This window comes from Capricornis sumatraensis, chromosome 9 (assembly GCF_032405125.1).
Source record: "Capricornis sumatraensis isolate serow.1 chromosome 9, serow.2, whole genome shotgun sequence".
Classification (NCBI taxonomy): domain Eukaryota; kingdom Metazoa; phylum Chordata; class Mammalia; order Artiodactyla; family Bovidae; genus Capricornis; species Capricornis sumatraensis.
The window spans coordinates 81,771,810-81,797,606 of record NC_091077.1 but is presented as its reverse complement, the minus strand read 5'-3'; positions in this window follow the sequence as shown (position 1 = coordinate 81,797,606).

Sequence of the window (25,797 nt, the reverse complement as noted above, 5' to 3'; positions counted from 1 at the left end):
CCCACTGCAGGCTCTGCTCTTCATAATCTGGAGAGAGGCACTGGTCCACTGCCCCGGAAGTCTCATCATGAAGCACCTTTAGTACTTTCATGAGACAGAAGGTCTGTGCCTCACTCTCCAGAAAATGTTCCATGAATGTTGCTGGAACAAATTAGCAAATTGAATTATTATTACGTCTTTCCTTCTTGCTTGATTCTCCCCAAAAAAGCATAAAGAAGCATAGGATCAGAGTTTTATTAATTAATAAGAGCTTTTTGATCTGGAGAAAAACAAATATCGCATACTAACGCATATATATGGAGTCTAAAAAGATAGTACTGATGAAATTATTTGCTGGGCAGCAGAGGAGACACAGACATAGAGAACAGACCTATGGACATGGTGCAGGGATAGGAAGGAGAGGGTGCAATGTATGGAGAGAGTAACATGGAAACTTACAATACCATATGCAAAATAGACAGCCAATGGGAATTTGCTGTGTGACTCAGGGAATCAAACTGGGGCTCTGTGACAACCTAGAGGGGTGGGATGGGGAGGGAGATGGGAGGGAGGTTCAAAAGGGAGGGATATATATATACCTATGGCTGATTCATGTTGATGTTTTGCAGAAACCAATGGAATTCTGTAAAGCAATTATCCTTCAATTAAAAAATAAATAAAATTTTAAAATAGAGCTCTTTGGTCTGTGTATCATTTAGCATAAAACATGTCAGGCATGAATGATCCTTCACACCTGTGTAAGAGTTGGGAGCACCAACTTTTGTTGTAAGAAAATATAGTGAATCTGACCTCATTTATGACTGCTACACAAAAGATTTAAAGGGAATTAATTTTGCCCTTGAAGTGTTTTGATGTGAAGCAATGTCACTTAGGAGATTTTTCTCGTGAATTTATCTTTTGGCTAATTTATTTATAAATTTAACATCTTCCACTTTTATAGGTAAGCAGGAAATAACACTTCCCAATATTTATCCTAAAGTTACCTCACCCTCTATTCAATTTTTCCAAAATTTTTATAAATTCATTCATACTCAGTTTACCTAGACTGATTCCCTACTGTCATCAACTGTTACAGTAAAAGAGAGAGAATTTGAAGAAAAGACCTAGATTACTCACTATAGACTCTTGTTCAATCGCTTCAGGATTGGAAGCCTCAGTTTTCTTATCTGTCAGATAGACCTAATATGACCTATACTTCATAGGCACGATGTGGAGAGGTTGAAGTACCAGTATCAAAAGTCTTTGTAAACGATAAAGCCCCTAACAATATGCAAAATATTATGACCCTGTCTCTATTGTTCAGCTAATCTACTCCATCCCTTGTTATTTGAAAGATGCCCTCTGCACCTTCCACAATTCTAGAATGCCCTTCTTGGATACCTCTCCCTGACACCAGCCCCCTGCCCACCCTCCATCCCTACACACACACGCCATGAGCCCTTGGAAGGCCACGTCAACGTCTCTTAGTGTACCAGATATCCAGGGTCTTGATAGATATTTGTTATAAAATTAAAGACAGAAAGCAAAATATGTTAAATATGGAAGAGTACTTTGAGAAATGTAATTGTTTTACATTTAAATGGGACTTTATAGTTTACTATACACACACACACATATATAAAACTGTAGTTCTCAAAAAGTAAACTAAGCAGATATTATTACCCTCATTTTGTCAAATGGAAAATAAAGTTCAAAAGAATTAAGTGATTTGCCTAAGCTACCAGTGAGTAACATCCCATGCTTCACAAATGTGAAGTGTTTCCATTTTCTACATGTGAGAATATTTTCCTTTCTCACCTTTCCACCTCATTGTTTCCCAAAGCAAACTGAGGAAATGAGAAGACCCCTCCCTCACAATTTACGTAGTACAGTTATGCAGCATGATCTTCTACATGAATCCCCCTGCATCAAAGGTTTTCTTTCTGGAAGCCTGGAGTTTCTAGAATTTATCTGGGAGAGAGAAAGGTGTGGGCCATTCTCCTGCCTTGGCAAAATGGTCCTTTTCACTTCTGAGTGCTCTTGACTCCAGAAAAAAAGGCTTCATTGCCTCTCACCAATCTCCTACATAGTTCTTAATAAACTGAAAATCATATGGCAGAAGGAATTGAGCCTTTGAAGAAGCGACAGTTGAAAGTGCTGGAGTACACATTTGGCACTTAAAGAACCACAAATCAGTCACAAACAGTAAGTAAAACATTTTTACTAACCTAGCTGTAGGAAGTAATCTTTAGCTCTTATCTGCAAAATAGACCTGGGGAAATATAGTCATCCCTTTGTATCCACAGGGAATGGATTCCAAGACCCTTGCAGATACCAAAATCTACTGATGCTTAGGTCTCTTATATACAATGGTGTAGTACATGTGGCCTACAGACATTATCCAGTATATTTTAAATTATCTCTAAATTACTTTTACTTACAATGTATATGCTATGTTAACAGTTGTAAATGCTATATAAATTGTTGCTTGTGTGTGGCAAATTCAAGTTGTGCTTTTGGGAGATTTCTGGAATTTTAAAAAATATTTTCAACCCATGGTTGGTTGACTCCATGGATATAGAACCCTCTGATACGAAGGATGAGCTATACAGGTGGGGCTGCCTTTCAAGCCCCTTTATATAGGCAGAGGCATTTTAAAGACAATAAGGGGACAAAGAGAGGGAGCGAAGCATGAAGGGAAGAAGGTAAGGGTGGGGAGAAATAACATCTCAACAATGTGTGGCTTCATTAGCAAATGGAGTGTATGGCCTACTAGCTTAGAGGTGGGACATTGAAGGACAGTTGCTCTATGATTCTGGAAAGGAAGGCAGAGGCCACTGCCAATCACCTGCAGAAGAGACGATGTCATTCAAACACAAGTTGCAGTGACTTAGAGCATAGGATAGAGAAAATCCATGACAGAGCTGGTGGAAACTCTGAGCAAATGGAGGCTTTTAGAAGAAGGTCTATTGCCACCAAAATGACCAAAAGAGATGCCAAACCTACCTGCTTAGTAGCAATCTACTAGCTATTCTGTATTGAACACAACTTTGTGAAAACCATTTCACTAACAACAGCAAACTCTTATCATCAGTCAGGTTTCTAAGTAATCTGTGCATGCGAAGTCGCTTCAGTCATGTCCAACTCTTTGCGACCCTATGGACTGCAACCCACCAGGCTCCTCTGTCCACAGGATTCTCCAGGCAAGAATACTGGAGTGGGTTGCCTGTCCTCCTCCAGGGTTAAGTACTCTACATTGATTATCTGAATGACCTCTGGTGACAAGTCTGTGAGGCAGAAAGGGAGTCAGGAGAGAATTAGGCTATTTGGCTGAAGTTCAACAACTTGCAAATAACAGGGTCAGGACCAGAACCTGGGCAGTTCCACTTCAAAGTCCACGTTCCTAGCCATCCACTATGCACGTGGACTCTCATTATCTCATGTAACCCATGCTGTGACACAGGCAAGAAGGTACTGTGAGAAAGCTGTGACTGAAAGGCTAGTACCTACCTGCTCAGTGTCAGACACAAAAGGAGGGGCCAGGATTGAGACCAGGCCTATCCTAATCCACAGCCCATAAAGTTGCCCTCAACACATAGCCTGCCCAGGAAAGAAGTATCCTTTCCAGAACTATAGCTCCCGTAAAGGAAATGGGATCGTTTCTATGTTTTTACGTCTCAGAATTCTCAGAGCCAGGTTTGATGTGATGCTTTGGCTCAGGAAGGTGTTCACATTCCCAAGTCCCCACTCAGAAATTACACATTTTTCCACCTGGAATATCCATTAGGATTTCCAGGAGTATCAGCAATCAAAGACAAACTAACAACCTTCATCCAATCAAAAGGGCTATGGAAGAGGAAACTAACATTCTCCTAAGCAGCTGAGCTAGGGAAAAATCTGCTTGAGAACACTTTCTGCTTTCTGCAAACAGGGTTGGATTTATTTCAATAGAACCACATTATCAGAAATCCCCTTTTTAATAAGTTGCAAAATTACTGTTCCCCAGGCTCACTCTTGGATGTTTCCTACTTCATCTTTCTTTACATCTCAACTTAGAAGAACTTAGTTGGAGAATAACAAGAGTAAAATCTGAAAATGAATAAAGCATTTTGGGGAAAAAATGTCATTAAAAATATAGGCTTATTTGCCCCTGAACTTTACTTTCTTATCCAGGAAGCCCTGACCTGTCATGGCCAGGGCCAGGTCAGACAAAACTAAGAAAAATTAGGAAAAGTCTTCCTAAACTGTCATAACCTCCCCTTCCCCAGCCACCAGCCCAATACACACACTGCCTTCGTCCAGTGTCCTCTGATATCGAGTATCCTCGTACTTTGGAGCTCTAGCAAACTCTATTCAGACTGGTAACTCAGATGTCCCTATGTACACACACATACGCCAACAAAGCAGCTCTAAGACAGGTCAGTGGGGAATACTCTCGGATTACATGAGGTCACACAGTACACCGCCTTGGTGACAGACACCTATCACCTAGTCACTCACTCACACAGACCAGCCCTGCATTGGCCACAGCTCACAAGAGGCCAGTGACTGGCCCAACCTCTAGTCACCTAGAGTGGTGGGTTAAACTTCAGTATAGAAACAGCAGCAAATCTATAGTTTCAACACACAGGGAATCTGACAGTTACTGGCCACCCGGTCCACCCCCATCCCATCCTCTCAAAAGTTTTTTCTTCTTCCATGTCCATGCCCTCCCATGCTCTTCTGTTCTCCAGCAAGCTTTGTCCAATCCTCTGGACTCTGCCGATGAGTGAGCAACATGCTCTCCCTTTTGTCTGTGACTGTGCCCCAAATACTGTCAGCAGTAACCCCTGTCCTCCTGTCTTGGAAAAGAGCCCTGTATTGCGCTCTTCAACTGCTTGTCTCCCCTTTCAGAGCAGCCCATTAGACCCCTTCTGTGTGTGACCCTGTCAGTGGACAGTGAGGGAAGTCCTGAAGTGATTCATGTTTCCTGGACAATTCTGCATGGATTCATTCACATACAGTAAATCTCCTTGTCCCAAGAGTGCTAAGATGTCATCTTGGAAAGCTTAGAGTATCACAGACACAGGAAGCCAAGGGTAACTTCATGAGAAGCAAACTCTTTATTTGACATGGAAACTCCTCAAGCATTGTTCCAGAGCACCAAATTCACCAAGTTTAAAGCCAAAACTGCTCTAATTAGCTCCGTCTTGTACAAAGCCACTGGCTACAAAGAAGATATTTTTGACCTATTTAATTCAAGGGCTCTGCCTTTGTGGGGGAGGATGATTATTTTAATGCTTTGGGCTTTTATGGACATAAATTTAAAAAAAAATCATCATTCTCCAACCGCTGCTTTGTATTTAATTTATACCAAACCATAGCCTTAAGAAACATCAGTAAATCTGAATGAGGACTTTCTGGGTGCAAGTCTCTATGTTCAGGACCAGGAAGATGGGAAAGTATTTACCTAATGTTAGTAATCAAGGAAAGAATTCAGGCAAGTGCTGATAATTCTGATTCAACACTAAAACTTCCAGACAATTGAAGGAAGAGCAGAGAACTGCTTAATGTTAAAAAGAAAAAAAATTAGATAAAAATGCCAGCTCAGTATCTACAAAGCCAAAAGTAAAGTGTTAGTTATTCAATTGTTTTGGCTCACGCAGATAATAAATCCAGGCTCCAGGAAACCATACAAGAAGAATGGACCAAAATAAGTAGAAATAAATGGAAAAGCTGAAAAAAGCATCCCCACCCTATCCGCACCCTACCTCCCTGATGCATACACACTCATCAGTCTATTTTTTCCCCTAGAAAACCTCCCTCCTTCTTCCCAATAGAAACTTCTTCTTGATTTTTCTAAACAATTACTGCTAGAAGTCATTTTCCATGGCTTTGTCTACACACACTAAGGGCTTCCCAGGTGGCTCAATGGTAAAGAACTCGCCTGACCATACAAGAGACACGGGAAATGAGGGTTCGATCCCTGGGTCAGGAAGATCTCTTGGCGGAGGAAATGACAACCCACTTCAGTATTCTTGCTTGGAAAATCCCATGGAAAGGAGCCTGGTGGGTACAGTCCGTGGAGACACAAAGAGACACGACTGAGCAGCTGAGCTGCATGCACACAGACTAAATGGGGAAGAAAAATAAACTACAAACCAGCTGGTGGTGCAGTCCCATGAGGTGGTATTCTATGCCTGCCTGTATTTTTGTACTGTAACCCATTGTGTAAGAAAACCCATGTCAGATGAGGGGGAACATCCCATCTCCACTGGAGTGGATCTCTATCAAAAACACACAGATAGAGTCAGAATGCCAACAGGCCAATGGCACAACCCCCAGGGACTTCTGGTGTGAGCTTTTCTATCTTTTCTATCTACACTCACTCCCAGATGATCTCATCTAGTTCCATGACTTTTCATGACAAATTATTTCCAAATTTGTATCTCCAGCCAGGGCCACCCCTTGAGCATTTGAGACCTGGGCAAATTTTTTTTTTTCTTTTTTTGCCAATCTCTGTCTATATAAACAATTTGAATCACCCATAATCTGCCTGTCAGCACCATCCTGGTGGCCCAATTTCACTCAATCTTGAAAAGGAAAGACCCTGCTGAACAGTGGAGTGATCCCCTGGGATGACCCCATCCATGGTGCACTGACATTTCCAGTTGCCCCAGGCCCCAGAGAGCACTTTAAAAAGCTGGAGAAAGTCAGGCCAAAGCCTGGGACCCTAGAGGTACACAGTTGGGCCAGCGGCCTGCTTTTCTTGGATGAAGGGGACACTGTTTCCAGCCTCAAACTGTTCCAAATTTCAAACTTGTCAGAAGTCACCCGCTTCCCAGCATATAACCATCCAGCAGTCCAACAACTGGCACATTTACATGTATTCATTTCTCAATAAAAATATCCATATACATGTGCATATTATGTGTCTGTCTCTATCCTCTCTCCATGAAGTTACACTGCAAAATGAAGCCCTCAGGATGTCCAGACCGTTACTATCATGATGGGGGAAGAAGGGGTGGTAGCCTATCAAATACTACATGATCAGCAATTCCATACAAAAAAAACCCTCAGCTAATCTCATTTTGCCCAAAAATGTTGCTTGGGGTAGGGTAGGAGAGAGGAAGCCATGAATTCAAAAGAAGAATCTAGGCTATAGAAAGATGATTTCCCTTCCTCTATTCCCAGAACAAGGACAGTTAAGGCTCTCATGAACCAAATAAGAAAACCTTCTCACTCAAGATGGGCACAGAGAAGAGCTGAAAAGAACATAAGGTTGAGGAGAGGTTGTCTTCTTTCTCTTACTCCCCCTGCTTCCCAAATTTACCCTATTTACCATGAAAACTACTCATAGGAATGATCCACATCTGAGAGCTGCCCTCTCAGACATCAGGGGACATGCCTACTGGTTCCTAGCAGTTAAAGAGAGTCACCGCAGGGTTAAATGGGACTTCTTGGGTTGCAGCACTCACCCTAGGGACTGGCATCAAGTTCTTCCAGGAAACTCTGAGGACTTGGAAGGCTCAAAGAGGAAAGCATCTACCACAATCAATCAACAGAACTGCATAGCACATATTCAGTTAAAACCTCAACTGGAAAAAAAAAAAAAAAGACCCTAAAGGTTTTACTCCCTTAAACCAATGTTGTGGCCCTTCTACAATATTATGAGTGGTACTCCCCGCTTCTGTTTGCTGGATGACAACTAGGTTCCTTTTGTTTTACAAGACAAACTATGACCTTTTCCAAATATACAGTATCACTTTCCCCTTTCAAATGACTTTTAAAGTTTGCCAGCTTCTGACTTCAAGCCTACACAGCCCTGTTAAATGTCATAAGTTTGCCCTACCTATATGTCCCAAGGTCCCTCCTTTCCTGCTAACCTTAAAACAGTTTTGGGACTAGATATGTGAAGAACAGAGGGATGATCACAACCTTTCTCCTGAGTGCAGATATTCTGAAAACAACCAAAGCTATGTTCAAAATTTGGAATGTAAGGACTTCTGGTTTCGTACAGAAAAATTTAGTGGTTTTTTTCTTACTTAATGCCAGCCAACATGCACCAAAAATCTGGTTGACTCACCTTGACCATCTACCATGGACCTATCACTGGCAGAATTTTCCTTGAATATATAGCACAGAGTTACATGACCAGTGACCAAAATCAAAACATATCTATTGTGTTATTGCTTATGCTGGCATTCTATACCCCTGCTCATTGCTTTTGACATCAACCACAGAAAGCTATTTGACAACAGGTTCAGGTTATATCTGCCTGGGCTTCCTTGGTGGCTCAGTTGGTAAAGAATTTGCCTGAAACAGTTTGATCCCTTGGTGGGGAAGATACCTTGGAGAAGGGAATGGATACCCACTCAGTATTCTTGCCTGGAGAATTCCATGGACAGAGGGGCCTGGTGGGCTATATAGTCCATGGGGTCACAAAGAGTTGGACACAACTGAGTAACTAACACTTCACATCTGTCAACAGAGTTGGCCAAAGAGCAACATATCTTTGCTCCCTTACAGAATTCTGCATTCAGTAAATAAGAGTAAAATCACTGCTCAAAATACACCAAGTAATATTCCCAAAAGTGTTCACCTTCATACACTCAAAATCTTTCCTGTTAAAGGAAACATATTTAGCAAATTACCACGTTATATGCAGAACTGTGACCTCCTCATTTACACTTGGTTGACTCATTCTTGAAGGTATAGAAGGTAATCTTGAAATTAAATGCTTGACTATCACTTTGGGGTATAGGCTGATAAACTAGCATCAATTGTGTTGAACAGGCAATTCATGAAGGGAGTAAAGACCTTTCCAATTGCCCTCCAAATACCCTTGAGAGAGGCATGCAAGGTCATAATGAAGCCCTTACATGTTAAAAGAATGAATGCATTGAGAAGTTTTGTTCCAGTTTATCAAGAAGTTCAGGACACAGAATGAAAAAAAAAATGCCCTTTGGGAAAATATCCTCAAAGAAGTGGAAGAAACTTGTAGATTCTGATTCTATAGCAGAAAGGAATCAAGCCCCTCTCTTGTCTCTGGGAAAACATTGCAGGCTGATGTATCAGTACAGCCATCTTAATTTCCGTTTTGTGAATCTAACCAACCAAGCCTTTTTTTCCACAAAGGTGTCTCACATCTGTAATTTTGGAGCTCCTTCAATCCAGCCTCCACAATGCTGCCAGAGTGGTCATCCTAAAATGTAAACCCAGTCATCTTACTTCCTTGTTTAAAATCCTTTCAGCTTCATTGATGTCATATAAAACTCAAACACCTTAGCATGGCATACCAAGATGGCCTTCCTTACAACATCCCTTTCCACTTCCCGACTCTTACCCTATGTTCCAATCAAAATGAATCACCTTCAGTTCCCAGAATGCCCCGTGTTCTCTCATGCTGCCATGGCTTTGTTCGTAATGTTCCTTCTTCCTGGAATTGTATTCCCACCACTATTGCTGGGATTAATCTCCTGGATAAATAAATTCAGTTCTTAAGACCAAGCTCACACATTCTTCCCCGGAAAGCCTTCCTTAGTTTTACCAATGTGATCTAGGCTTCCTCCTCTCTGTTCCTGCAGCATTGGGTCATAATTGTGTTATAGATCTTATCACACTACAGATGATGTAATCATCTACCTACAGAAAGTGAAATTACATAGGACATCTCTCATACAGAGTTATATATGAGGAAATGGTATGTAAAAATATGTTACAAATATTAAAGCATAGGTAAATATAAAAACAAAAAGACTGTGAAGCCATTTGGCCCATGAATTTTTCTTTCTTTTTCCCCCCTGTGGTCTCTTGCAAGACCTTTGGGCACTATTTGAAGGTGAAGGTGAAGTCGCTCAGTCATGTCCGACTCTTTGCGACCCCATGGACTGTAACCTACTAGGCTTCTCTGTCCATGGGATTCTCCAGGCAAGAATACTGGAGTGGATTGCCATTTCCTTCTCCAGGGGATCTTCCCAACCCAGGGATCAAACTCAGGTCTCCCGCATTGGAGGCAGACGCTTTAACCTCTGAGCCACTATTTAGTTGATTATATTCACCAAACAGAGGGCAACATGGCTGTCTAAGAACTCCCTCTAAGATCATGAACCAGAAGGTATTCATATTACCTTTGCTCACATTCCATTGGCCATACCTAGATGCAAAAGAGAGGAGAAATGTAATCTCCAGTTATACGGCCAAGTTATATAACTTAGGGATTACACATGCCAAGCTAAACTTAGGGGTTCTCATACTTACAAAAGAAAAAAGGAGAAGGATGAGAAAGAAGAGGAGGAAAAAATAGATACTGGAGGACATCTAGGAATGAGTAACTTAGATGCAAAGTTTAAATACTTAAATAGTATGCTTCTAATGACATAGCAAATACAGAAGTTACAAAAATAGAATTACAAAAATATTTTTAATAAAGTTTCCCATCACCTAATACAGAAAAAAGTGACTGGAGAATTCATGGAGAAATGGAGGAAGAGAATAGAATCAGAGCCTGACTATGTTGAATATACTCCTATTTTATAGGAACCGATAACTTATCTCTCAAATTTAAAACATGAGCTTTAGACATAACAGTCCCTGAGCTTTTTAACCTCTGGGCTATAAATTAGTAGATACGCATCAACTCTGCTTGTGAAACTTTTCTCTTGGCAGACAGAAGAAGAGCCCAGCCTATACAAAGTAGTTTCCTGAGATTTAACATAGTAGAAGTAGAGATTGCGACAAAACTACACCCTCTGCCAAAACTTAAGGAATTCACTAATTTCCCCAATGGCTTCTGTACTTGCTCAATTTCTGAACAACATGATCCTGAAAGGAGTAACTTATTACTGAAAAATAAACCTTGAGTATCATATAAAAATATATTTTACAACAACTGACCTAAACTTTGGTTTCTAAAGAACCTGGGCCCTTGGTTTTTCCTTTGCTGTTGAACATCAGAGCCATGTCAAAAAGCTAACCCTTTGTACTCTGTGTTGTCCACTGATGTGGCTCTGAATTGGGCACAGTTGGTGTTCTCTAGAAACTTGAGGCCAATCATCAGTAAAAACTCTGTTTGCCTTGCCTTCAGGAATCACAGAAAAGAGAACGACTAGGAGAAAAGCTGCTGTGGCAGAAATCAGCTTTAAGATCTACTAGAAGATTCTGATCCTGTGTTTGGGAGCCTTATGTTAGCTTCCAGAGATGGAAAAATAATAAATGGACTTGACAAGATGAAAAAGAAAGTCAGCCAGTTGTTGGAGGGAACAACTTACTGAAAAGAACAGGAGAAAGAGAGAGGAAGAGAGACAGACACACAGATATACAGGTTTGTGGAAAGAATACAAAAAGACAGGTAAATTTCAATAGCAGGGGCATAGTTTTGATCTATTGGCCAAAAGAAAGTAGTTTTAGTAGTAGCTTTACAAAATAATTTATAATTTTGTTTCTAGCCATATCATTAAACTAAATACCCATAGATTCTTTCTGCTTTCAAACACACATGCACACACACACACCTTTTAAATGCATAAAAATTTCATACAAATGTAAGGGAAAATTTTAAGGGCCAAAAGTGAAGGAGAAGAAAGTGAAAAGCATGGTAGGGATCCTTGGAAGGTTTGCCAACCTCAGGAACCTAAAGTGCTTAAGTTCTAACACATATGTGGGAGAGGCAGGAGATGGAATGAAGATCTCCACATAAAGTTGGGATCTTTAAAGATCTACACCTACATTGCAAGGGTATTTTAGGAAAAATTCCTCCACTAGTCTAGGGAAATAACAAGTAAGCTTACCTATTTGAGCTTGGGACCTGGGTGGGTGAGACACAGTCTTCCCTGAAAATATGTAACAGTAGGTATGCCACATTTGGGTTTCTGGTTCAAATTTATACTTCCTACTTGGTCCAGAATCCACTAAGTGAGAAGTAACATAGAATCAGACCCAAAGTTTGCATATGCTAGTCCCACGCTCCCAATTTGCAGATGCAAACTATTATATATATAAAAAAGAAAGAAACAGACCTAAAGTGGATGATACATGGGTGGCTGGCATAGGCAGAAGCACTCCTGAAGGATATATGTCCAACACATGCCAGACAAAAGCCTTCAGGCAAAGTCCTGCTTAAGACTTCTTACAACTGAAAATTACAAAACATCCAAGAAACAATTCAAATGAACAAGAGAAGCAGATACAACAGTAGTATTGAACTCTAGATCTTAGAACTATTATAAAGTACCTATAGAATTAGTATGACATAAAAGAAAATTAAAAACAAGAAAAATGTACAAAACAATATCTAAAAAGAATGGGTAGATTTGAAGGAAAAAAATAGAACTTCTAGAAATTAAAAAGAAAGGCTCTGAAATTAAAAGTCCAATTGTTGGTTCAAACTGCAAATTAATTATATCTAAAGATAGAACTCATGAACTACAATTAAGCATAAGGAGTCAATCCCAAATGCAACCCAGAGAGATAAAGAGACAGAGAATACAAAAGGGAGATTAAAAATAATGAAAGAAAGAATGAGAATGCTCAACATAATCAGCAGTCACCTCAGAAAGAGAATTCATGGAGAGACAATACTTGAATTAACATCTGAAGTGTTTGAAAATGTTTTAGAAGCTTTCAGAATTGCTCAGAAATGCAATCCTTGGATACAGTAAACATGATTTCAAATGACTGTTAAGTAAAAGATCCCTATGAGGATATTGTCTTTAACTCTGAATTATCTGGGCATAAAACTGTGAAAGTGATAGTTACTTTCTCTCAGTCCTTTGAATTGAAACACAGCAAATCAGATACAGGTAAAAAAGGGAATGGTAAACAGATATGTAAATCTAAATAAATCCCTGGCTATGTAAAATAATGATACTAAGAACTAATGTAGGTAATTGTGATGGTTAATTTTATACATCAGTTTGTCTGAGACATGGTGCCCAGGTACTTAGTGAAACTTTACAGATATTTCTGTGAAAATATTTTTTGAATGGGTTAACACAAGTCAGTAGACTTTGAGTAAAGCAAATTGTCCTCCACAAGGTGGGTAAGCCTCATCCCAACAGTTGAAGGCCTTAAGAAAAAAAAACAAAAAACTGACCTTCCCTGAAGAAGTGGGAATTCTGCCAACAGACCACCTTTGGATTTGAAATATAATCCTTCTGCCAGTCTCCAGCCTGCCAGCCTACCCTGCAGACGTCATACCTGTTGGCTACACAATCACGTGAGTCAATTTTTTAAGATAAATATTTTTTCTCTCTCCCCGCCTATCTATCTCCGTCCCCCATGTATTAAAGTTTTATATTACTTTTTATTGCATTAGTCAGGGTTCTCAAGAGAAACAGTACCAATAGGATTTAAGTGTGTGTGCCAGTCACAAGCCTAGGTTGTTACCTGTGCTTCTGACCAATCAACTATAAATCAGAGGTTTCTAAGTCTCCCTCCTTGGGTTCAATTAATTTGCTAGAGTGGCTCACACAACTCAGGAAAACAGTCTACTTACTGTTTATCAGTTTATTATACAAGGATATGATAAAGGATAAAGATGAACATCCAAATGGAGGAGATACACCAGGCAAGGTATGTGGGAAGCCCTGCAGAGCACTCATGCCCTCTCTGAGCATGCCGCTCTCCCAGCACCTCCACATGTTCAGTGACCCAGGAGCTCTCTGAACCCCACATGTTGGGATTTTTATGGAAGCATCATCATGTAGGCATGACTGATCATTAACTCCATTTCTAGCCCCTCTCCCCTCTCTGGAAAATGGAGGTGTGTGGCAGAAAATTCTAAGCGTCTAAGCATGGATTGGTATGCACGATGACCAGTCCCAACCCAGGAGCCACCAAGAGTCACCTCCTTAGAACAAAGGACATTTCTAACTCCCAGAAATTCCAAAGGGTTTGGAGTTTCAGTGTCAGAAACCAGAGTCAAAGACCAAATCTTAGAACAAAAGGTGCCCCGTTACTCTTATCACCTTAGAATTTCCAAGGGTTTTAGAAGTTCTGTACCAGGATCTGGGGGCAAAGATCAATATATTTTCTTTTCTGTTATTTCACAGGATATACACACACACACACAAACATCCTCTTTGTTTTGTTTCTCTGCTGCTAAGTCGCTTCAGTCGTGTCCAACTCTGTGCGATCCCATAGACGGCAGCCTACCAGGCTCCCCTTGTCCCCGGGATTTTCCAGGCAAGAACAATGGAGTGGGCTGCCATTTCCTTCTCCAATGCATGAAAGTAAAAAGTGAAAGTGAAGTCGTTCACTCGTGTCTGACTCTTCGCGACCCCATGGACTGCAGCCTACCAGGCTCCTTCTGTCCATGGGATTTTCCAGGCAAGAGTACTGGAGTGGGGTGCCATTGCCTCCTCCGGGTTTCTCTAGAGTTGTAAGTAACACAAATATTAATACTAATTGGCACTAAACTACCAGACAACAATAACTTATAATAAACAGGGTCTCGATTGAAGGTAAATCGTTAGGGAGTTGATGCAATATTCACGAGAAATATCGATACAGTGAGCAACTTTTGATTTTCTGATATGAATGCATGTTAGGTTTTTTTAAGGTAAACATTACAAAGATTAGGACTAGAATATATTACTTGAAACAAATAGAGGTAATCGAGAAAAATCCATCAATATAAAGAACAGCAGGAAGGAAAAAAACACAGAAAAGCCAAGAAAAAGAGAAAGCAAAATGGATGGAAATAAATAAAAATCTACCGGTAATAACTGGGCTAAATTTGGCCCATGAAAAAGGATTGCTTGATTGAATAAAAGGAGCAAAAGTGAACACTATACTCTAGAATACACCTAAAACATCTGAACAAAAAGACAATGAAAAAATACATATTAGAAAAATACAAATCGAAAAAGTAGTAAACTATGTTACCATCAAACTAAATGTAGCTTAAGCCAAAAAAAAAAAATAAAGTCATTAAGGATAAAGATGGTTATTACATTATGAGGAAAGAAACAGCACACTAGGGAGGCATAACAATTCTCAGTGTGCACGCATGACGAAACAGTCTCAGACTATATAAAGTAGTAAGATTCATTTAGATGCCATGTTGGCACACAGCTAGCAATGGGGCTTGCAACACGCTGGCTTTAAATTCTTCAGGGAAAGCGATTAGTCCAGTCACAGAAAGAATGAATACAGACATCTTTAGAACCAAAAAGTTTAAGATGGAAACCATGCAGCTCCACCTATATTGGCCCAAGAGTCACCACAAGGCAAGAGGCCACTGACTGTGAGGAAAAACGAATTTTTCTTTTTACAGAGTTTGGAGGCCGGAGTTAGAAACTAGGGACACAAAGATGTCCCATCTCCCCAATCTCTCACTTCCTCCCTGGCAGTAAGCTAGACACGAAGGTAGGTCCCACCTTCCTTCAACAACATCTCAAGATGGTCCCGTGAGACACATAACTCATTTATGGAAAGTGGCCTCCACCCAGAGAGACTCTGCTTCAGTACTTCTTAATAGAAAACATAATGATAGCAGTTTGAGGCAGGCCCAGGTCTATTACAAAGAAAGCTTCTTGGTTCCTCCCTTCAACTAAGATTACACAACCCGACTTCAGAGGTAGGATATCATGGTGACTAAAAGCACAGCCTGGCCATCAGGTGGTCATAGGATCACATTTTACCTGCAACAAATGAGCTGTACAATAACTTGGGCCTTAAACTCTATATACCTCAGTTTCTACATTTATCAAAAGTGAAATAGTATATATAAATAGTATATAAAAAACAAGACAGTATTTGTCACACAATAATCATGGAAAGCAACTTTAAAAAAAAATTAAGTTATTTATTTCTGGCTGTGTCGCATGTTAGTTGCAGCATGCTGGCTCTTCAATGCTAAGTGCACAGGTTCCAGGGCACGTAGGCTCTGTAGCTGTGGTGCACAGGCTCAGTTGCTCCATACCCTGTGTGGGTCTTAGTTTCCTAACAAGAGATCGAACCCACATCCCCTGCATTGGAAGGCAGATTCTCAACCACTAGATCACCAGGGAAGTCCCATGGAGAACTACTTAAGCACAGATTGGCTGTGATTTGATGATGATGATAGTTTGATGAGTCTCCCCCACCCCCGCCCCGCCCCACTAAGATACTCGCTCCAGTTACTCGGGAATGAATGGAATTCTGTAGTCCTTTGAAAGCTGAGAACTGAACCCCCTATCACACCATTGTTCTTTTACACAAAATTAGGGTGAGTGTTGTATACCAAGGCATCTCATCTCCTTCCCCAGCTCTTCGTGGTCACTGTGTTCCATTTCTTGGCACTGCCCTCTGCAGCCAACTGAAGAGGAGGAAGTGACCACTGTGTCCCTTTGCTGGATAACAGCTCTGCCCTGCAGAAATCAACAAAGTGCCCCATTGCCAACACCAGTGCCTGGAACTGCCCTGCCTTCATCACCACATTTGAGTCACCCAATGAGAAGAAATGGCTCTTTCATTTTTCTCTCTTTTGCAGGAAGAACTGGGGACTTGGTCCTGGTTCTGGTCTACGTTCTGTGCTTCTATTTCTTGTCAGCAGAGCACTAAGGGGCTCTCTGAGTCACAACTCCATCGGTTCCAGCTCTCATTCTGATTTACAGCTTGCCAAGAAGGAACCCGGCCCACCAAGAAGACAGGGACATCCCATAACGCTTGCAGACACCCTTCAATATCTAAGGGCTTCCCTGGTGGCTCAGATGGTAAAGAATCTGCCTGAGCAACTAACACTTTCACTTTTAATATCTAAACCTCTTGCCACTATCAACCCCTAGTCCAAGAACCAAACAGCCTTCCTATAGGAATGGAGGGAATCCTTTTCCCCCTACAATACTTCAGGGCCTACGACCGCAGCCCCCCATGGCACACGAAATCTACTGACTGTGGCAATATGTCAAGTAGCCTCTAACTTAAGTTCCTTCTGCAGTGGCTCTGGGGCTTCCCTGGTGGCTCAGATAGTAAAGAATCTGCCTGCAATGTGGGAGACCTGAGTTCAATCCCTGGGTTGGGAGGATCCCCTGGAGGATGGCATGGCAACCCACTCCGTTATTCTTGCCTGGAGAATCCCAAGGAGAGAGAAGCCTGGCGGGCTACAGTCCATGGGGTTGCAAAGAGTCGGACATGGCTGAGTGACTAACACACAGCAGTGGCTCTAGTTCAGGAAAGCAAAAGAGCAAGGACCAACTTTCCCCTCTACGAGAAAAGAAAGAATAAATGAATGATTTCTATAAAAGAATGATTCTTTTATAGAATCACATCTAAATGTATTGGAAAGGAACATGCATGATGTGAGGAGGAAGGAAAACCTATCCTGGTGTAATTGCCTGGCGTCTCTTTGTGGATTTGCAACAAAAACATGAATTTTTCGGCTCCTAGTTCTGGTCTTTCTACCCCTTACTTTTTCTTTCTTTGTCTTGCTTCTTCATTTATTATTCAAAATATTTACTTGGTTGATTGGAAAGCAAGTCATACCAGAAACAAAATCAGCTACAGGCAACTGATTGGTTTCATATAAACAGTACTGATTTTGGCTGCACTTGTATTACAGTGTGTAAGCACAAAAGTCAACGCACTCTTAATCATTCTGATATTTTTTATTCCAGCCTTCAGTTAGATACGGGAACAAGAGAACTTGCACTCATTCCTTTGCTGCCCAAAGTCACATAAATACATTCTATCCCCATCTATCTTTGGGAAGTGTCTTTCTGTTCATGTGTTTCTGACTTTCTGTAACTTGGGCATGGCCCATGAATCAGTTCACATGACCACTAGTTTATTAACAGTTGTTCTGAGACCCTGCAGTGAGGACATCTTGCCTGAAACTGCAGGGGCTTCACAGATTTTAACATGCAGAGAAGCAATCGTTGGATTTTTTTGCCCAACTGGCTGCAGCTCCCCTCTGTGGGGACACTGTAGAGGTAAACAGATGAGCAGGCAGCTTGCCTCTCAGATCAGAGAGCAAGGTTAACTGTTTGCAGCCCTAACAAGCCAGAACTGAAATTCAGCATGCTTCAAATCCCAAAGCACCACAGCCAGGTGAAAGGAAAAATAGCAGGAGCAGCAATCTTGAGGTTTCTGCCCTGTACACTGTTGATATCAGTTGTGAAACCTCTGATGAACCACAGGAGAAAGGGCAAAAAGCAAAGCAACAGGAAGAACCCGCCTGAAGCTTCTCTCCTTACGCAGCAGAGCCTCCCAAGGCATAGACAGAATTCCCAAGACAAGCATTCCACAAAGTTCATCAAAATATATGGCTCCTTCCTGCCTGGCAGCCACAAATCTGCACTGCTCTGAGGTTTGTTCAGATATTTTGAATCTGATTCTCTACTCAGTGTCCAGCCAGAGGGCAAGCAAGGTCCAGGGGGGCTTTGGCCAATGGCTCTGGCAGAAGCTCCTCAACTCAAAGAGCTGATGCCAAGCATTGTATCCCCCTGAGTGTCAACTAGGCAGTGTTCTCAGAACCCACCTTCAAACCTCCAGTTGCACAAGCTGTTGAAAGGGGCAGTGTTAGAATGTGCTGCCCACCAAAAAGTGGTCCAGAGAGCCAAGGAGCAAAAGGGCTTCCAGGAGCATTTCTCGGGCCCTCACCTCTGCTCAGTGTGGAAGAGGAAGGCTAGAGTCAAGCCTTGAGAATCTAATGTCCAATCAATCTAATACTTTTCAGGACTATCATAACCAAAATTACTAATTAAATAAAAATTAGCCAGCTACTCAGCTTGAGAGTAGCACGGCACCAAATCGATCACTATTTTGATTCATATTTGTACAGCACTGTGTGGTTGATAACCCCAAAGAATATCTCACTCATATTTATACAATATAATGATTATTATGCACTCTTGAGATACCAGAGCCTCAGCTAGACTGCAGTCAGTAAACAAAGCTCAAACTAGAATCCCGGTCTGAGCTCTTAACTTGCTATTCTTCTACTTGACCTCAGCTCTCTCACCTGGGAAGTCACTACATCTGTTTTCAAAGTTCCTCACACATTTTACTCCATTTTACTCTCACACAACTCTGTAAGGTATGCACTATTACTATGCTCATTTTTATAGATGAGAAATTTATACACAGAAAAATTAAGGGATTTGGCCAAAATCCTTCAGCTAATTAATGGCCATGATCCAGGTCTCCTGAGGTCCCAATCCAATGTTCTTTGGGCATTATGACAACAGCTATCAAACTATGATCCGCTAACAGAGATGGGCAATAAAACTAGGCCATGGCTGGAGCCAAGCCATCCAGAGAGACCACGATGGTATCTTTCCATCAGCACACTAGACTTGAGGTGATGGTGTTGACACAGTGCCGGATGTATTTTTCAATTTCCAATAGTTCTTGCGCTTCAGAATAGCTTCTTGGCCTTAACACTCCCCTGCTGAAAGCTGCCACCTTGCCAAGCCTGGCATGTGGTTCCTATTTCACACCTTGCATCCTCCAGCCTACAGACTCAACTCCTTAAAGTACGTGAAAGCTATGGTGATAGAAAGGGGAGGCCTTCTGCTTCTTGAACCAGGGAGCTGGGTAGAATGACACACTGATTATGAAGTACAGATTTTCAGGCTCGATCTGTTTAGTATACTACATACATCAAAACAGTGGCCATAAGTCTAAAGAACTGGTGATAAACGTTTATTATTTCTAACTGGAAAACTCCTCCAATGACATATGTAATATCAGTCTTTCCATGATCAAAAACTGAAAGATAAAAGTGCCTTCTTGGCATCAGGCAAGGACCAAACAGAATGGCAACCAATTGCTCCAAATCCCAGGTGACCCCAACTCTGGATGGATAGAAAGTGTAGATGCAGGTTCAAAAAAGCAGCCTGCTTATTGGGGATTGGATGAAAAGAAATCAGCCAGCAGCATCTCACTTCTCTCTCAAGCCTGAGTTAACTTCCCTTTCAACAGAACACCTGCATCACCCTAAGCCAGATAGCAAGTTCTCCAAATCAGCATTCGGTAGTAAAGTGGTCTAAGTACCAGGGACTTTGGCCTTGGGAAGGAAATGCATTTCTTTCTTCATTGGGCTTTTATTATAGTTTTTTTTATGCTGGATGGTATCCTAGATATTAACTCTAGCTGAGGACATCTGGGTGGGTAACAGGATAATTTGAAAAAGATTTGAGGCAGGGGCTGGCATGGAAGAGGCAGTGAGAACTAGTTTCTATTTGAAGACCCCGATGGGACCCAGGAATTCTCAGCTTTGGAAGCTGCACCCAACCCACATGACACAAATGTTTTAGAATATGGCCATGCTTCACATGAAAAGTAATTTGTCTATAACTACGAGGTCTCAAACTTTTAATTCAAGATCTATTAATTTTTATTTTGAAAGAGTTTGTATTTTGTAGGCAGTAAGATTTAGGGGGAACTTAATCTTCCTTAGAAGCCTGTGAAAATCCCCACATCTTTGGCACTGTGCCCACTTAGCCTGATGGGTGCACAGCCCTGGCTGGGAGAAGGTAGTGTGTGAAGGCAGAAGTGGGTGAGGGACTGAAGAGGCAGAGGGCAGAGATTAGGATGGCAGTAACCATGAAGTCTGACAGTAGCCAACTTATGACACCCATAGAAAAGGAGCTCAGAATTGGGTCTGGGATTCACCGGAATATGGCAGCTCAGCAGAGCTAGAGGACAAAGGCAGAAGGAAAATAAGCTCCCATTCTCCTCTTCACTGTTGTGCATCCCTTCCCTTTCGAGATCTCTTTCCTTCCTTCTCTGTACATGGAGAAAGCAGAAGGGCTAGGTCTTCCTCCATAGGAGAGTCCCTCATACCTCAAAAGACCCAAGAAGTTCAGAAAGAGAGCCCAAATTGAGGGGCGATGTAACCTCACACTCAGTCACCAGTTCATGACTAGGAAATCAGATTACACTTCTTTTTTATTCCCAAATCACTATGACATAGGTCCCATGATCCCAGTTCCTGGAATCTAGGCCTAGACCTACTTAGAAATTTCCAAAAATGCTCACCAATTTCCACCCCAGCAAAAGTCCCCAGATTTCTGCACTGGAGCTTTTTTGTTGCCCTGCCATGCACTGCCTTTTCTAACTACACCCTCAAGGAAGGCTCCTCTGCTGGATTTAGCAGTCTTTCACTGGCGCCTGCAGCCAGAAGTCCCATTCTAGTCTTGAGGAAGGGGCAATCCTCTTCTGTGTGGTAGTCCTCTGAAACATGGGCCAGAACTCCTTGGTCCTCAGAAATCAGTTTGTAACTTTCAAGGTCTTTACTGATGATTAGAAGATAACAGCAATGTAACAGAGAATAACTTATAAGTCTTGCTAAAATTAGCTGCTCCAAGAAACAATAGCCCCAAATTGACCTCAGAGGCTCTTATCCAGCCAGCTTCTGGTTTGGCTCCTGCCATGTCTCCACACATACCAATGTTCACACTTCAAGGTTAGGATCCAACAAACCACTGGCCCTCGAAAAAAAATAGCATCCTTTTCTCCTCAATTCAAAGATGTCTAATTTTATTCCAGAAATATCATTTTTCTAGGATGTTTCACTTTGGGAGTAACCATTCCCTTGAGATTGTATAGCATCCAACTCAAAAAGAATCTCTAGTTAGAGAACACATTTTTCAAAGTATGGCTTAATCAAAATGAGATAAGATTATGTGTGGGACACCATAAACTTAGCCTACTTAGTCAAGCTCTTGATCTTGCCTCCAATAAAAGGTAAGAAGATCAAGCACGCACACCACCTTCTACTTTTGATTTCCTACAGGCAACGGGTTGAAAAACACACACATATGATGAAACACTAAGTCACACACACACCTCTCCCCAAAATACAAATTATAACAAATTATAATTTTAATCACAGTGAAGTCTAATTCTAAATACAGAGGGGAAATATATCTAATTTTACAGAGGAAAAATTTTGTCAGTTACTAAAAATTTAATGGTTGCAGCATTCAAGTTTTTCCTCCAAAATCAGAAAAGAAAAAAAAAAAATTGCCTTACATTTGCCAGAGTAAAAGGGTTAACTCAAGTTGTTTTGCCCAAAGCAAAAGGTCAGGCTCTCATAATCCCTGCTCTAAAAGACATACATGTTTGTAAATTTTTAGATGACTCTTTTCTATATCCCAAGGGAAAAAATCTTAATGTCAATTTTCCATTGAAAACTTTACTATTGTAGAGTAGGTCACTTACTCCTTGGAAGAAAAGCAATGACAAACTTAGACATCATATTAAAAAGCAGAGACATTACTTTGCCGACAAAGGTCTGTATAGTCAAAGCTATGATTTTTCCAGTGGTCATGTATGGATGTGAAAGCTGGATCATAAATAAAGCTGAGCACCAAAGAATTGATGCTTCTGAACTGGGGTGTTGGAAAAGACTCTTGAGAGTCCCTTGGACTGCAAGGAAATCAAACCAGTAAATCCTAAAGGAAATCAGTCCTAAATATTCTTTGGAAGGACTGATGCTGAAGCTGAAACTCCAATACTTTGGCCAACTGATGTGAAGAACTGACTCATTGGAAAAGACCCTGATGCTGGGCAAGATGGAAGGCAGGAGGAGAAGGGGACGACAGAGGATGAGATGGTTGGATGGCTTCACCGACTCAATGGACATAAGTTTGAGCAAGCTCTGAGAGATGATGGACTTGGAAGCCTGATGTGCTGCAGTCCATGGGATCACAAAGAGTTGGACACAACTGAGTGACTGAACGGAACTGAGGCCACTTAATCCAGCTCCATTCAAGATCTTTTGGGAAGATTCTCAATTTGAACTCAATTTCTAGAAACAGCTCCTTTTAGTGAGAATGGTGGTGTCCAGAGAGCTAAGAGAGACAGCGAACCTAGGAGAGATGGACCAAGGCAAAACCTTAGTCTAGGGAGGCAGAAGAAATTCTCTCAGTCTACATGCAGTCCGGCCTAGGACACAAGCACAGCAGATCATAATGTTGTCCTGGGACAAACTTTCAACTTACTATATAGAAAATGCATCTAGAAAGTATTTGGTGTATGTACCTCCTAGGAACACGAAATAATGATGGCAATGGATTGACAATTTGGGATACAGACCAAATGTCTTCCTTCTGAGACTCAGCAAACAGATGGGTAGCATTAAAATAGGCACAGGGATGTAGACATTCAACAACCAGCTCTTTACTGAGGTGGAAACTGCATCCCACTTTAAATCAGTTTTATGTACACTGAAAGAACTCAGAGGCCTCACAATCATTTAAAATCCAATAGCAGATACAACACTCCTACCACCCCCACCTTAGCTGCACAAGTTGGGTAGCCATGGGAAGCTGTGTTTGTTTGCATGTTCAGACAAAGAAGTTGACACCAAAACAGCATTTCCACTGATTAGTGAAGCCTATTTCTATTATCTAGTATATCCTATTAGTGTTCAGGGGGTAAAACCAAAGAATCAATGTCAAAAGATTTCTCCTGTCAAGTCTACATTCATGGAAATGTGTCTACAGTAACATCCTGAAGGGCAAGCCATTTATAAGTTGTAAGTAAGGTCTTCTGTTACAAGATGCTTTCCTCTGCAGGAAGAGTGGGCAGCTGATGGCTAATAGAGACCTTCTAGAAGCTGTCTCCCTGAAGTGTCACCTTGCCGTCAGACAATAAGGTTTAAAATTGTGACTGGAAGACTATTATGCAAAAACTCCACCTGAGGCAGCAAAAGTACTTAAGTGAATCTCTCTTTCAATTCTTTAATGTGGAAGCTGTTAGCTTTCTTGACATGCTTTGGAATTTTGCTTTGCAGACTCATCTTTGGTAAAAGCCTCACCCTCTTTCTCATGTGCATGTTCTTCTCTTTCCAGTGAAGGTTATTAGGGCCCATCTCATTAGTAACCTCATTTTTCTTAATATCCTACCTCTTTAAAGACCCCATATTGTCAAATACAGTCATATTCTGAAGTACTGGGGATTGACTTTAGAGGGAGGGAAGAATCCAGCCCATAACAAGGCCAGGAGGAAAGATTAAATTGTAAACTTAGAATGTCTTCTCTACCAGCCTTCCTGGCAAGAAATTTTACATCATCCCCTAAACTCTGAAGGGTGGACGCTTCTTGGTGAAGCCTAGCTTCATCCCTCTAGCTCATAGCCCAGATGCCATCCTGCAGCAGCCATACATGTCCTTGGACATACAGTCACAAAACAGGTAAACAGGAGGGCACAGGTATCCTTTTCTCACTGAAGTTAGCAGTAAGAAAAGGGATTCAGCCACAAGAGCAGGGAATGAAGTGGAATTGAAGCTGATCCCAGTGAGCCCTATCACCTGGGGATAAACCACTGCACAGGAGTCCTTGACACATGCATGCTCCATGAAGAGAAAATGAAAGATTTAAATACCTTGTGAAGGAACGGAGGGTTGAAGGACAAATTTCACCCAACAAGAAAGAAAATAAGATAATCAATTAGTAATTTCTCAATAAGCAGGCCAATATTAAAATCACTATCATTACATTTGGATCCATCGAGAGAAACTATTGAGCATGTTTGTCTTCAATACCATAAGCAAGGTTTATCAAGCATGGAAGTTTATGTTACCCCACTTAAAGTCTCACAGTAAGCCTGTTTAGCCTGTTACTGTTTCCTGGATGCTGGTAGAAGACAAAAGATCCCTGGGTCAAAGACAAAAGGCTTTATTACTCATATTACAGCAAGCAGCATGATTTGTGTTGTGTTCTTGACCCGAAAGTCCTACAGTGATGGTGTGGAGGGTGTGGGTTGTGTTATAGGAAGGAACACTGCTGAATTATGTTCCCCCAAGTGAATATGTTGAAATTCTAACCCCTCAGCATTTCATTCTGACTGTATTTAGAGATAAGGTCTCTAAAGAGATAATTAAATTAAAATGAGGTCACTGGGGCTGGCCCCAATCCGATACAACTGGTGTTCTTCTAAGAAGAGGAAATTTGAATAGAGATAGGTGTAGCTGGAAGGCCATGTGAAGGCACACAGAGAAGATGGCCGTCTACAAGTAAAGGAGAGAGACTTCAAAGAGTCCAATCCTGCCAATAACTTGATCTTGAAATTCTATCTTCCAGGACTATTAGTAAATACAATTCTGCTATTTAAACTATACAGTCTGTGGCAGCCCTAGAAAATGAACACAAACACTAAGTTTGGGGAATCCAGTGCTTTTATAGTAAGTCTGTTTTTTGTCCTGGAGACATTACCTCATCTCTTAAGGTCTTTCTCTGCAAACATAACTGTGAGAAATGGTCCAGGTAGAAAGTACTCAGGGCCTTGAATTAGACAGGTAAAGAGATAGAGCCACATGGAGGACTGTCTCTCCCAATAAGACGGTCAGTGAGCATCTTGCAACATCTCGTCTGAGAAATCTCAAAGACATAGTTAAGGTGGAAAATTCAATTATACCAATATCCCCATCAGCCAGTAGAACCCAACTGTAATATTTAGAGTTCTCAATTATAGAGGACTGGCACAGGTGAGTAATAGTATGTCTTCAACAATGTTACATCAAAAGTTGGTCTGAGTGGAAGTAGCAGTTGAGAAACACTAGTGTCAATGCTATGGAAAGGAGTGTCATGTCTTAGGTCTACCAGACTGTTAGAAAAATAACAAGGCCATGTGGGAAATTTTTTTTTTTTTTTTTTGCTTCAATACGTTATGGTATTTGGCTTTGAAAAAAAATGCAGGAAGTAGTTAGTGTGCAAGGCTTTGTAATGTGTCAACTTGTCTAGGCTGAACCACATTTCCCAGAACTCTCTTCCCTATATGTAGGGTAGGCTTGATGGATGTGCAAACAGTACAGTTGCACAGGGATCTGTTCTCAAAAAGGGCCCCACACGGGAGTTCAATGTTCTCTGTTGAAATTCTTACTAATTTTATCTTTGAATTTGTGTTTTA